This window comes from Saccopteryx leptura, chromosome 8 (genome assembly GCF_036850995.1).
Source record: "Saccopteryx leptura isolate mSacLep1 chromosome 8, mSacLep1_pri_phased_curated, whole genome shotgun sequence".
Lineage (NCBI taxonomy): Eukaryota > Metazoa > Chordata > Mammalia > Chiroptera > Emballonuridae > Saccopteryx > Saccopteryx leptura.
In genome coordinates this window covers 87387954-87403706 of record NC_089510.1, presented here as the reverse complement: position 1 = coordinate 87403706, position 15753 = coordinate 87387954, and positions in this window count along the sequence as shown.

The following is a 15753-nucleotide window of genomic DNA, read 5'->3' as shown; positions in this document are numbered from 1 at the left end:
ATCTCTCATCCACACCCAGGAAAGTCCCTGCTCGGGCTGCTGCACACTTGTCATTGTGTGGCCGCGGTGAGTAGTTGAAGCTGCTACTCCTCCCCATGGTCCCGATTTCTAATCCTGGTCTGGACTGGAGGTAAATGTTGCCACCACTAGATGAAGCCTCAGCCTCAGCTGTTTATGTCTATCCTGATGGTGTATATAGATATTTGACCTTTTTCTTTTTAAAAGAGGCCCCCGCAGAAGGTGATTCACAATGCATCATAATGTTATCTAGCTTTAAAGCTAAAGTTTGCTGATCTTCCTTTGGACAGTTTTTGGTTATCTGTTGCCAAGGAGTTCCCCATTCTGGCCAACAAAGCTATTTTGACATTGCTCCCGTTTTCAACCACATATCTATGTGAGCTGAGCTTCTCAAGCTTGACTGCATTAAAAACTAAAAACAGAGAGAGACTGAGAGCTGTTGAGGAAGAGCTTCGTGTGTGTCTTTCTACCATTCCTTCCAGGATATCCCTTTTGTGTTCATCGAAACAGGCCCAGGTTTCACACTGAGTATAAATACATTTAGAAACTATATTATTAACTATATGTATAATATGTACTGTGTTAGAGTGTCATTTTGTGTCATTTTGGTAGGTGGTGTGCCCCAGGATTTTGTAAATGTAAAAAAATGTGCTGCGGCTCAAAAAAGGTTGAAAATCACTGCTCTACACAAACTCTTCACAAACTGGCTTCTCCTTCAACACTCCACCATCTTGGCTGCTTCTCCTGGTCAAAGAAGCACTCCTCCTCCACGTGGCCTCTCTCTGCTCTCCTCCCTGCTCTCTCTCTTCTAATGCTAATCTCAGGAATCAAGAGAGAGCAAGATCCCGGTCTGCCCTACTTTATAGTGCAGAAATCAAAACCTTTAATCCAATATAAAAACAAGGAAGTCTCTGATACAAAGTCACTCATCTGAGGCATAATGGGATTCCTCATAAGAGTGCACCACCCCACATTAAAAAGGGTGGGAAAGGCTTAGTCCCAAAACCAAGCCCCAGGCTACAGGATCCTGTGTGCCCACAGCTCACCCCCAACACACATTAATGTAATCACGCCCATCCCAAGCAAGAAGGGCAACCAATACCATCACCTGGGCAACGGGCTTCCATGTGGGCAGTGCCATCTTTAACAAAATGAGCATAATATATTTTATCTGCCCAACAATTGACAACTACACACTTTTATCATTTGCATAAGAAGCTAACATTGTAAACAATTATCTGTTATAGAAGTGCTATATTGTTGCTATTTCCAGGATACTTTTTGCTATTTGTAATAAATTTTCAAGGTAAAGGGCTTTACCACTGGCTTTCCAAAAATATTCTAAATTCTAGCTTTCTTTGAGATTATTTCTGAAGTTTATTTTGGTCTTTTAAAGCAAGGAGAAACTTAACTTCCACTCAAAGCAGGACAATATCAGTTAATATGATAATCCTTTGTAGCTTGACTCCTCAAGCTTATCTGACTTCTATGCATCTTGCAGAATTTAGATTAAACATAATTTTCTCAAAGAAACCTGCCTCTGTGTGCTAAATTAATCAGACCATCTCCTTACTACCAGATTTGACACTCCCATAGCACCCTCAATTTCTTCAAATGACCTCACATACTTTTAATTCTTACCTAGCACCTGTCTTCTTCACCAAGATTAAAACTGTCAAAATACAAACCTCTTTTTTCTTGAGTGCATTTTCTTCAGAACCAGACATAGTGCTTAGCACATGGTCAGTCCTTTTAACTGTTTGCTGAATGAATAAAATTGGTGCATTAACTATACTCTATTAGGGTCCTTGAAGCTGGATAAGTTGAATCTAAGAAAAGAGATGAAGAGTGCGATTTCACATTGTGGAAGGCAAAATCTAGAACTTCTCAATTGAGGCACACTCATGGTTAGTGAAACGGTTTGCTATCTCGGGGAAAGTTCAAAGCTTCTTCCTTCTCACTCCACCCTCTATTCTACTTCATGAGGAGGATAAACATGAATAAAGGGCAGTATTGGTTTACAACAAAGATATGGAACCCTCCATGTGAAAATGGAAGATGTAAAAATATCTTGTTCCAATAGCAAATTTTCTTTGTAATTGGGAACAAATTTCAGGGTCTGGGCAATTGAGAATACATGCTCTAGTAGAGAGAAATTAAGACTTGTGGATAATAAATCTAACTGAAAGTAATCTCACAGAGTGATCTAATCAATTTTAACTGAACAGTTCATGGTAGGTGTCAGTCATGCTTTAGGCCTCTCACTTCTTTAGTAAAAGATTTCAGCAAGCCCTATGTATTGTGTTTTAGCATCTCCTTTGACATAACTTTGGCATACTCGAAGTAATCCTCTTTTTCAGACCCCTAGAAGGTGTAACTGCCCTCAAAGGAGAAAATAATCAAATAATCTTAGCTATCCTATACCTTGCTTTTTCTGGCCTTCATGTAATCTTTTTTAGTTCCTACCTTAAACCCAAAAGTATAAAAGAAACTGAAAAACTGTCAATCTCTGGAGGATTTGAGATCTTGCTTCCTGAGAGTTTTGACTCAAAAGAATTCTTACCAAATTTTTTACAAGTTTAGATATCTCTTATGTCCACAGACTGAATGATCTAAAGAAGCATTTAAAAAGTATATACATTATTATTATTTCTGTTTACTTGAACCAGGATATTTGCTTTGTTATAGGTAAAATGCAAATACTGTTTCATTTTAAAGAGAAACTATATAGTAAATATTTTAAATTATCTTCTGTGTAGAATCTTCTTATTTACAAGGAATTGGAATAGTTATTCCAGATAATTACAATTCAGATTACAGTGAAGAGACAAGTTCTCTGTGTAAAAGAATTTCAAATAATTTATGTAGATATTTCACCTCAGAGTAGGTGGAGCCTAACTCCCCGTTATTTATGTGTGGACTGTGCATAATGGCTTCTTTCTAGAGAATATAGTATAAAAAGGGGGTGTGGAGGAGAAGTAGCTTTACAGTGAAAAAATCATACAAATGCTCCCTGAGCTAGGTAGTTAACATCATAGTGTTGAATCATGTTGGTAATATGTACCCTTGAGATGATATTATGAAAATGATACCTTACTTCTGTGATCTTTATCTTCATCACAGTCTAATCATGAGAAAAAAAAATCAGCGAAATTCCAACAGAAGGATATTACACAAATACCTGATTGGTACTTCTCAAAATGATCAAGATCATAAAAAACAAGAAAAGTCAGAAATCATCACAGCCAAGAGGAGTATAAGGAATCATAACCACTAAATGTAGTAAAGTGTCCTGGTTGGGATAGGAAACTAGGTAAAATATTAGAAAATATGAGTATAGTATACTCTGTAGTTAATAACCATGTAGCAATATCAGTTCATTTGTTTTTAATAAGTGTTCTCCACTAATGTAAAATATTAACATAGGAAATGAAATGTGGGTATTCTCTGTAGTATATTTACAATTAAAATTTTTTTAATTGTTCTAAATTAGAAAGTTTATTTTTATAAATAAATCTTCAAGCCTTGGAAATTTTACTATATTAAAAATCTTTTATTTTATTTATTTATTTTTTTATTTATTCATTTTAGAGAGGAGAGGGAGAGACAGAGAGAGAGAGAGAGAGAGAGAGGAGAGAAGGAGAGAGAGAAGGAGGGAGGAGCTGGAAGCATCAACTCCCATATGTGCCTTGACCAGGCAAGCCCAGGGTTTTGAACCGGCGACCTCAGCATTTCCAGGTCGACGCTTTATCCACTGCGCCACCACAGGTCAGCACAAAAATCTTTTAATAATAAATTAATCCTATTTACTCTAGTTATTTTAAAAAGAATAAGAAATGTATTTGTTACCTATGGTTGCCATAACAAAGTGCCACAACTGTGTGGTTTAAACAACAAAATCATCTTACAGTTCTGTAAAATGTCTGAGATTAAGATGTTAGCAGTATTGTTTTTTTCTGAACATTGTGAAAAAACAAGGTGTCCCATGCCTCTTGCCTCACTTCTAATGATTTGCTGGCAATCTTCAGCATTCCTTGTTTTGTAGATACAAATGCCATGATCTCTGCCTCCATCTTTACATAGTATTCTCCTTGTGTGTGTCTCTGCCTCTGTCCATATTTCTCTCTTATGAGGATGTTAGTCATATTGGGTTAGGTCTACCCTCTTGACCTCATCTTAACTTGATCATCTGAAAAGACCCTATTCTCAAGTTCACATTCACAGGTACTGGGGGTTACAATTTCAACACCTCTTGTAGGGACACAATTTAACCCCTAAAAAACACAATCTTTGAATTCAGATGTTTGTTCATCTAAGAGGTTACTCATAAGATGACCAATGGAGAGTGGCAGTGCTTGAATAGTATTAGTAGTTTCTTAGAGTCTGTAACTACCATTTACTGTGAATGATCTTGAATTACCTAACTACTGGCTCTTTCATAGGGCCAATCAGATTTCAAGTTTTACCATATTTCAGTTGACAAAATCATAGCTAAAGCTACAGCTATAACTTTCAGCTACTTCTTAAATTAACAAGAATTTTTAAGTTCAAATGACTATAGGTACATTGAACTTAGATGTGCATATTTCTCTCTTCTTGTCCTCACTCCACCTCTCTACCTTCCTACTTCTAACAATTTTCAATAGGCAAAGTGTTAAAAGCACAGAAACTATTCAATCACAAAGAATTTTCAAGATTTCAGTTCTAAGAAATCTTGGCTTAACCAGCCAAGCCTTTGGAGAGAGTGTGTAAGTAGTAAGGAGTACTGTGTGTGGAGTACATTATGGACTTCCTCAAGCTTCCAGACTTGACATGTTAGAGTAGATACACAACTATTACTCTTTTTTAAGGCTAATTCCTCCACTTGGGCTTCAAATAATATTACTCCAAAGAGCCACAAAAGAAAAAATATAAATAAATAAAATATGTATTTTAGTATGTTGAATAGTAATAAGTGCTAAAGCGAAAAATAAAACATGGAAAGGCAGTGTGAAATGATGTCAGACTGTGTAATTTTCGATTAGGTATCCAGGAATGATCTCATTGGGAAAGTAACTAGAGAGTAAAGAACTAAAAGAAATGAGAAATTCAGACATGTTGATATCTACAGGGAGACAACCAACGGATTTCTAGGCAAAAAGAACAACTAATATGACAGTGCCAGGAGGAACCATCCCTGGCATGTATGAGGCCAGGATAGCTGGAACAGAGAGAATGTCCGGAGGAATGTCAGGAGATAAAGGAAGAGACCTATGAAGGAACAGATCATTTAAGTGCTGATCAACTAATATTTTGATTTTTAATTTGAGTGATGGGAAAATCCATTGAACTGTTCTTTATAAAAAGGAATAATAAGAAAGTAATTATACTTTCTGCAAAGAAAATAAATTATGGAGACTTATAAGTGGAAGGAAGAAGACTAGTTTAGAAGTTATTGCAATATTCCAGACAAGAGAAGATGGTGTCCAAGATGTCAAGAGTGGAGTGCAAAGAGGTTGTTAATTTTGGACGTAATTTCTTGCATAGCAAAGATAATTTGCAGATGCAATGAATGTGAAGAGTGAAAAAGGGAAGAGTTAAAAAAAATACACCAATATTCATGCAAGAATTGTATTACTATTTACCTGAAATGAGAATGACTACAGAAAGACCTAGAACTTTACTGAAGAGAGGAAGGTATTATGAGGTCAGTGTTAGACATGTTAAATTTGAGATGCTTATTAGATTTTCAAGTGGAGATGTCAAGCAGGTTCTTGAAGACTTCAGTGTAACCTTTAGGAAAATATCCTGACCAGTGACATAGCATTTTGAGCCATTAGCATATAGATGATATTTCAAACCGTTAGACTAGATGGGATGACCTTGGCAATGAATGAGTGTAGACAGAAAAGAGAAGTAGTCCAGGTATTGAGCTCTGGATGTTCCAGCATCTCTTAATTTTCATTCTTTGTTAATGCCCCTTCTTTGTATTTTCTGAAGACTCATCCCTTCTATAAATAACCATAAATGGTTGAAATTGCTGGATTATATAGCAAACTTATAAAACTACACTAATTAGAAGAGTATAACCATATGAGGAGATCAAATAAATAGTATCAGGATCTCATTAACAGACCTTTGCATATATAAACATGTGATTTACATGTGATAATATAATAGTGGGGGAAAGATTACCTTTTTAACAAATGATATTGGGAAAATTGGCTATGCATAGAAAAAATAAAAAAACCTTAAACTTCACATCATATATAAATATCAATTCCAAGTGTATTGTATATTTAATTGTGAAAGGTTAAACAATAAAGCACCTAGATAATAATATAGAATTATATTTATAATCTCATTATAGGTGAAAATATCGTAAATGGGAAACAAAAGCACTAACCATAAGAGAAAGATTGATGAGTGCGGTTATGAATTAATATTGAACACCAAAAGGGGGACCATGCTTACAACATGTATTATTGATACAGAGCTAATTCTTTAGATTAAATAGAGCTTCCATAGAGAAAAAAAGAAAGCATCAGAGAATCCCCCCCCCCCAAAAGCAAGAGAACTGAAAAGGCATCATGCACACACAATGATAGTAAATATACAGTAAACATATGGAATATATGAAAAGATATTAACCCTCCTTAGCAATCAGAAAAATAAAAATTAATATCACTTAAAGAATGATTAAATTTTATAATACTGATAATAAATATTAAGGGACAATGGGAATGCTCACACACACTAGTGGATGGCACATTGTTACAATTCCTTTGGGTAAAAAATGCATTTTCTTAAGCTGACCATATTTTATTATCCAGTACTTTTATTATTTAATACATACCAAGATAATGCAGAATATGCATACCAAGAGACATGCACAAAATGTGCATAGCAGTGTTATTTATCATCATCAAAAATGAAAATAATGCCCTGGCTGGTGGACAGCAGATAGAGTAGCATCCTGGAAGTGCTGATGTTGCTGGTTTAATCCCAGGGTTCCCAACTAGAGCCTGGTCACCAGCTTCCCTACTGAGGGTGCTGGTTCCAGCCCCAATCAGGGTACATATGGGAAGCAATTAATAGCCCAACTAAGTGGAACGAGTTGATGCTTGTCTCTCTCTCTCTCCCTCCCTCTTTCTCTCTCTAAAAGAGCAAACAAACAAAAAAACAAAACCTGAAAACAATGTTCATTAATGGCAATATTCTTTAACAGGATGGTTACATAATTTTTGACATGTCTATGAATAATGGATAGATATAATATTGAGTGAAAAACAAGAATTATACTGTATATTTAGTATCATCAATGTAAATAATAAAGTTTAAAAACAGGACAAACTGGAGTGTTTAACAATGCAGGCTTTGGTGGTATCAAAACAAGAAAGGAAATTATTATCCTAACATTGGTAATTTTTAGGTAAAATTGGTGAAAGTGAGAAGAGACACAAAGGACTTTTTTAGGCACTGACAATATTTTAATTTATAGTTGTGATAAGAGTTACAAAAGTATTTACTTTGTGATAAATAGTTAGAAAAATGGTTGAATTAGTGAACTGAAACGTCAACAGCTAGTTTTGTTCTAGTTTCCTTGTGAAGAGACTGTCCCTACTGCTGTGTTGTATTATATGATTCTTTTGATTTTATCTTAAGTCAACTCCAGAAATTGGTAAAGCACTCTAACAGAAAACAAATGAGGCACATAGAGCAACATGATCATATCAGACCAAGAAGAGCTATGATCAGAGAGAGCAAAAGATTCCTTTTACTCGATAATCTGATTGTTAGATACTCCAATTGATTGTAGATCCACTCATGAGCCAAAAAAAAAAAAAGTATTTTATGATCAATTACTAATATCTACTGTTTTACCGGGCTTCTATAACAAAATACCATTGACTGGATAGCTTATAACAAAAAGGGGAAAAAAATTTTTCTCATCCTAGAAACTGGGAAATCCAAGATCAAAACAGCAGTATGGTCATTTTCTGGTGAGGACCCCCTTTGTAGTTTGTAGCTGATGCCTTCTCTCTGTGTCTTTACTTAGTAAAAAGGGCTAGTGAGCTCTGTGGTACCTCTTTTATAAGGCACTAATCCCATTCATGAGGGATCCACCCTTATGACCTAATTACCTCCCAGAAGTCCTACCTTCTAATACTATCACATTGGGCACTAGGATTTTACCTAATGAGTCTTGAGGGAAACACAAATATTCAGGCCATAGCATCCACTGTTAGAAGATATTTTCATCTTTGTTTTAAATTACACAATTCCCAGGAAAGAGATTAGCTCCAAATCCTACTGAAAGATGAGTTTTGGAAGGAGTGGTTCAGTTAAGCCTGGGCTTAACTAGAAGACCAAAATTCTGTGTTATGAATTTAGTTTTAATTTTACCTTCCAAAAATTGGAATTCATTTTACCTTTTAAATAAAAGTGTGTATTTTGAGTGTGAGGGTGTCTGTTTTGAGAGAGAGAGAGATAGAGTGTGTGTGTGTGTGTGTGTGTGTGTGTGTGTGTGTGTGTGTGTGTGTGTAATGAAGTGGGGTGGTATGTGAGGTGGAGAATGAGTTCTCCATAACAGAAAATTATTAAGTACCTACTCAGCAGAGAGGAGGGGTGATGTAAAATTGACTTGGAATATAAAGATTTCTCTTAGTATAACCATTTTATATTTCTATTTTAAAAGTGCTATTGACTTAAGATAAATACTAAAAAAATACTGGAAAACATTGAAAATGGCATCAACTTGGAACCCGAGCCTCGGTTTCTAATTTCAGTTACATCACCAGTTAGGCATGTGAACTTGTGCAAATTATTTTTCTTCTCCAGACCTCAGCTTCTTTACCTGTCAAGTCAGCAATTAGGACAACATGGTCTTTGCTTTTCCTTCCAGCTCTAATAGTCTGTGATTCTATGATGGAGACCTTTTGATTAAGTGGAAACACTGTGAAGGTTGTTGTGTCATGCCTTTGTCACATAGAGCATGTTACTTAACCTCTGTGTGCTTTATATCTCCATCTGTAAAATTGGTGTGACTTTATTTACATCACTTGATTGTGAAAATTTACAAAAGATGAAATTGTCGATTGCTCAATTTGGTGCCTGGATTGTCATGAGCTTCCAAAAATGGTAAATTGTAATTAGGGCTGAAGTCATCTGCATGAAACTGTCTCGCCCACTTCAGACTCCAGAAATTCCTCTTGAATCTAATCTCAGAACAATTAGTGTCTGGATCAATCATTCAGGAAGCCATTCATCATGTGACATCTTTTCTATATATGTTTCAGATATTACCTACATATTATATTACATTACCAGTAATGATAATAGCGGCCATTTACCCATCACGAAACATGTGCCAGGCACTGTCCTAGGTAATTGCATACAATCCTCAGAGCAGCAATGCACAAGAGGGGTTTCCTTGCTTGAGGCTTAGGGCCAGGTCATATTTCATTAAATACCCCAAGCACCAGGCACAGCACATTGAACACAGTAGATGCTCATTAGATATATTTTTGATTGACTGAAATGTGGCAGTTGGTCCCCTGCATCTCTTGCTCATGTATGTAGTTATTTGATTTATAAGAAATTTGTCTCCATGGCTGTGGTCAGCTATTGAATTTATGTTTGACAAGAAAACCATAGAGTTTGGCAATTCTGTAGTGATAGGTGATGTGTGATTCATCTGGGGGAAGAATAGACATTTTCTATTGAGTCTGAATTTCTGGGTCTCATGGTGAGTTAATCATGTCTACAGAAATGCATGACTGAGCAGACAGATTCAGAGGTAGGAGACTTTAATCTAAATTGTTCCATTGTGTGTTTCCAGATATCATCTTGTTGCCCACTGGTAACATTTTCTATAGCTGCTGCTCAAATGTATAAGAATAATACAGGTTGGTGTTTGTTTATCATAAGGGAAATGTTGCAAGACATGAAGCAGGGTCCAAGCTGGAAACAACAAAGATCCAGAATACTGTGATCCTGACAAGTGGCCAGGATATTGCCCAAATAAGTCACAGCTGTCTGTATCTGAAGAAGCTGCCTGGGTTGGCATACAATGGGAGACTCATGAGAACGTGCCTTTCATACAAGGAGTTTCAAAACAGGTATTAAAGATGGCTCTGGAAACTTCTCAACAACAGCGGAAGACGTCACAGAGAGCCACCATCCCAGCTGCTGCTCTCATACCTCATCTCCAGGTGGCACAGCAGTTCCTCCTCAAGAAACCACTCCTAGCATATTTCAGTCAACCCCATGTTGTCAGGGGATGTTTCCTGTTCCACTTCCCCTGTGAAATCACTTGAATCTGGGCAGTGATGGAGGCAGGAGAGTAGTATGGTAAGGTGCTGAACTGTTTCAGCTTCACCAGTGGGAGAAAAGGCCCCGTAAATACTTTCAAAGAAGGCCCACCAAGTCCTTCAGAGGGAAGAGGAGGCCGGTGACATGAATACGATTATTGTAATGGAGCAAACTGTATGACCCCTCAGGATTCCGCCAAATCCAGCCAAAGGGAATGCCACAGTTAACCATATCCCTGGGGAACACTAACTCTCAAGCAGACTTATTAATTAGGGCTTCTGAGGGGCACAGAAAAGGTGGATGTGGGGCTTTTTTAGTTCCAGAGACAGAGCCCCATTCTAATCTATTTCTGTCCATGAGGGCAACCCTATATCCTTTTTTTTAACCAGAAAGTTTGAGCTGCATGCTCACAGAATCCCTGTTATGCTAAAAATGACTTTCAATTCAAAAAGAGAACAGAACAAGACTTTTTAAATGAATCAGTAGGTGGAGCTCTTTCTTTTTATTTATTTTTCAGTCCAGGGTCCCATTTTTAGTGAGGGACACTGAGCTTTTGAAATAAAAAAAGAAATAGGCATTTTAAAAATGAAAACACATATACAATGTGCTTTCCTAATTGAAAGGGTATATTGTGAAATCATTACTGTCACAGAACATTTGTGTTGCATGTGAATGCTTAAGCAAAGAAAATATATAAACCTAAATTGACTTTAGCAATTTGAAAGCGATAGTGGACATCTGTGTTCAATAACTTTTTGCTGGTAACTGGTGTTTAATATTTCATGTCAAATCAAGAAGAGTGATAGAAGGTTTTCTAACACAGAGATGGCTGTCATTTTCGCAGCACAGCCTGCCCTTTGTCACACTCACCATAAAGAAACTTGCTGTAGTAAGGGTTGAAACTGCACCAGAGCGACTCCTTTGGAAGTTATATAAACTTCCAGAATACACTGGTCTCTATTTTCCTTTAGAATGATGTCTATAAGAAGAAAAAAATGTTAAAGGACTTCCAAAGCTCATTATTTATTTAAGGAAAAATGGGTTTGGGGTGTGTGTGTGTGTGTGTGTGTGTGTGTGTGTGTGTGTGTGTGTTGGGTTGAGGGGCTCTTGGAAGAAATTATAGAAGAATAAATCTTCTAGAACAAATCTTACCTTTGTGTTTTCATCAATCCTGATTCTTTCCTAGTTGGTGTGCAGTGATGTTTAGGAACTCAGTTGCCAATAGAAACATACCTTCCTATGGCTTACAATGAAGTATGTCTGCATTAGTATTTTAATGTTTATATAGTTAGGCAGGATGGAGGTAGGGAGTGGAGAGGAAGGGACAAGAGCTTTTGACTCTGTAACTATAATTTCTTTTTCTACACCTTCTTAGACATGAACTCTTGATTCTAAATACATGTTTGTCTTAGCAACAACTTTGATGAAAGAAAGAACAAACAGACAGCGTTATTTTTAATGGACCACAGGATTAGCATTTATTCCTGAAAATGGTCACGTTGGCCTACTAGTCATGTTAAGTCATGCTGACTTCAGTGTCTTCTTCCATTCAGTTCTCAGGAGGCTGGACTCTGGGAACTGCTTTAAGACATATACAATGAGAGTAAAATTAGAAGATTACAGAGTTTGAGTTACTCTAGATATCTGGTATCTTGACATAGTTTATATTTATGTTGACATAAGAGGACCATATATCTGAGCAAAGAAGTGTTTCCCTTCCTTCCCCTAATAATAATGTGGCCCTAGAATGATCAGATCCTTATGCAGGTATATGTTCTTCTTCATTTAAAAGAGACTGGTTTTTGTAGCAAAAAGCAAAATGTGAAAAGAATTCAAAAAATTAGAATAATTTGCCTGAGTGCTTAAATTTATCTAACTTAAGTTCAAAAATGTAAAGAAACAAGATTAAGCAAGGTATTTAAATTTTTATAGAAAAAATCTCTATCACCAAAAATCTATGAAAACTAATGAATTCAGTAAATTGCAGGACAAAATCAGTATACAAAAATCTTTTGTTATTCTATACATTAACAATGAACTGTCAGAAACAGAAATTAAGAAAATAGTACATTTAGAATTACAGCAAAAAGAATAAAATACCTAGGAATTAATTTAACTAAGAAGGTGAAAATATCTGTACAATAAAAACTGTAGGACATTGCTGAAAAAAATTGAAGTAGACACAAAAAAATGAAAGTATATGGAAGAGTTAATATTGTTAAAATGTTTATACTACCCAAAACAATCTACATATTTAATGTGATTCCTATCCAAATTCAATGGCACTTTTCACAGAAACAGAACAGACAGTCCTAAAATTTGTTATGAAAACACAACAGAACTGAAATTGCTAAGGCAATCTTGGTAAGAAACAACAAAGCTGGAGGCACCATGGGAAGTCTGATTTCAAACACTTTACAAAAGTATAGTAATCAGAAGAGTATGGTATAGATATAAAAAACAGAAACACAGATCAATGGAACAGAATAGAAAGCCCAGAAGCAAGCCTACTTATACATAATTAATTAATTTATAACAAAGGAACAAGAATACACAAGGAAAGGGGTGCCTCCTCAATATATCATGTCGGGAAAACTGAACAACCACATGCAAAAGAATGAAAATGGACCTCTATGTTACTCCAAAGACAAAAACAGTTCTTAATGGGTTATTAGACTTGAACGTAAGGCCTGAAACCGGAAGCTCCTAGAAGACAACAAAGGAGAGACCATTCTTAACATATTTATTGCAATGAATTTCTGGATTTTACACCAAAAATAAAGGCAATAAAAGCAAAAATAAAGAAACTGAGCTACATCAAAATAGAAAGCCCTTCAACAGCAAACTAAATTATCCACAAAATAAAAAGACAATGTACACAATGGGAGAAAATATTTGCAAATCATATCTATGATGAGTTCATATCTAAAATATATGAGGAACTCATACAACTCTGTAGTGACGAAACAATTCAGTTAAAAATGGGCAGAGGAACTGATAAGCATTCTTTCAGAGAAGATAATACAAATGGCAACAGGTACATGAAAAGCTACTCAATATCACTAATCATCAGAAAAAAATGGAAATTAAAACCACAGTATTGTTTCACACCTCTTCAAATGGCTGCATCAAAAAAACAAAAGATAAAGTGTCCTCAAGGGTGTGGTGAAAAAGGAAATTTGTGGACTTTTGGTGGAATTGTAACTTGGTGTAGCCACTATGAAAAACAGTACGAATGTTCCTCAAAACGTTAAAAATAACGTATTTGTAATATGATTCAGAAATTTCATTTCTGGGTGGAAACAAATGAATATTTGGATAATATATTCATTTCCTCATGTTTATTACACAATGCAGTATTATTTATAATTAAGACATGACAACAACTTAAGTGTCCACTGGTAGGTGAATGGATAAAAAATGTTATACGTGTATATGTACACACACACACACACACACACACACACACAATTGAATATTATTCAGCCATAAAAGGAGGAAATATTGCCATTTTTGACAAGTGGACCTTGAGGTCATCATGCTAAGTGAAACAAGTCAGAAAAAGAAGTACAAACATGATACAATATCATTGACATGTATAATCTTTAAAAAACCAACGTCATAGTAAGAGAACAGATTGGTGGTTTTCATAGGCAGAATGTAAAGTTTGAAGGAAATGGGCAAAATTGGTCAAAAGTTACCAACTCCAACTATAAGATTAGTAAATTTTGAGAATGCAATGTACAGCATGGTGACTATAGTTAGTACTCTATTGTATATTGGAAAGTTGCTCAGAGAGGAGATATTAAGAGTTCTTATCACAAGAAAAAAATATAGGTCATTATATAAGATGATGGATATTAACTAGACTTGTGGTAATCATTTTGCAATACATACATATATCAAACCAAATTGTACACCTAAAACTAATACATTACATCAATTATTGCTCACTAAAAAAAGAATAAGGCAAGTCAACATGTACTAATTTAGAAAAATCTTGGGAAATATTAGCAACATAGGAAAAAACAGAGTACATAAAAGAATAGGAACATGCTCAGTGATATGATAGAATCTAATGCAAACCAGGTTAATTTTACACTAAGAAATGTATATTGGCCTGACCTGTGGTGGCGCAGTGGATAAAGCGTCGACCTGGAAATGCTGAGGTCGCCAGTTCAAAACCCTGGGCTTGCTGGTCAAGGCACATATGGGAGTTGATGCTTCCAGCTCCTGCCCCCTTCTCTCTCTCTCTGTCTCTCCTCTCTCTGTCTCTCCCTCTCCTCTGTAAAAAAAAAAAAAAGAAAAAAAAAAGAAATGTATATCTGCAGGGAATTTAGGTAATTTAATAAATAACATGAAGAGGGTATAAGAACTCCTTACTTTGTTTCAAAGTAGTATTAGCCAGTAATATAATATTTTCCATTTTTTCTTTATGTTTTGCAAAATCACAATCATCTTATTTGATTATCATAAATCTTCCTGAATGAAGACACAGAAAAAGGTGGCTTAACAAAGATTACACAGAACCTTTGTGAATGCATTTGTACAAAGAGCCAAGCAACATGGATAAGGCTGGTGGCTGGGACCTCAAAACCACAGACTAATAGCATCTTTTTTCTGTTAAGACAGGAAAGTACAGTTGTCCACCAGACCTGGGCATTGAATGTGCCTCATTCAGGGCACCAAGCTAATCTCCCCTGCAGATGTTAAAATGATAGAAAAATGCAGCTGACAAACATGGGAAAGTATAGCTTTCTCTTTCTACAGCTGCCAGGGTGATCTGCCTTGGGGCGTAGTCTGTTTTCTATATATTCCTTAAGTAAAACCCCAGCCATCATGGCTAGTTAAAAGGGTAAAAGAAAAATAGCATAGGAAAAAATGTTTCCTATGTAGGGTATGTTTATAAGTCATCGGTCTTATGTATCACTATTCAATAGAAAGGTCCACATAAACAGTAATCATGTGCCCTTCCATTTTCTCCAGGTTGCAGCTAAGCCTGGACAATTTAAATGTCTATAAGCATCCATTTATGAGCCATTGTAGCTTCTTCCAAAGTTACAGTGGCATTGAAGTAATGGGTATGAACAGAACTTTATAGTACTGTGAGGAGAAAATGATCTTTTCATCAACATATCAAAATGCCCATTTGACTCTTTATTATTCAAGATCAAATGCTCAGTCACAGAATACTATCATTCAGAAAACCAATTCTCATTTTATTAGGGGCTTGCTCTAGCTCCTTACTTGCAAATCAGCATCTACTACAACAGTGCTCCCCAACCTTTTTTGGGCCACGGGCTGGTTTAATGTCAGAAAATATTTTCACAGACTGGCCTTTAGGGTGGGACTGATAAATGTATCACTTGAACGAGACAAGCGTCAAGAGTGAGTCTTAGACGGATGTAACAGAGGGAATCTGGTCATTTTTAAAAAATAAAA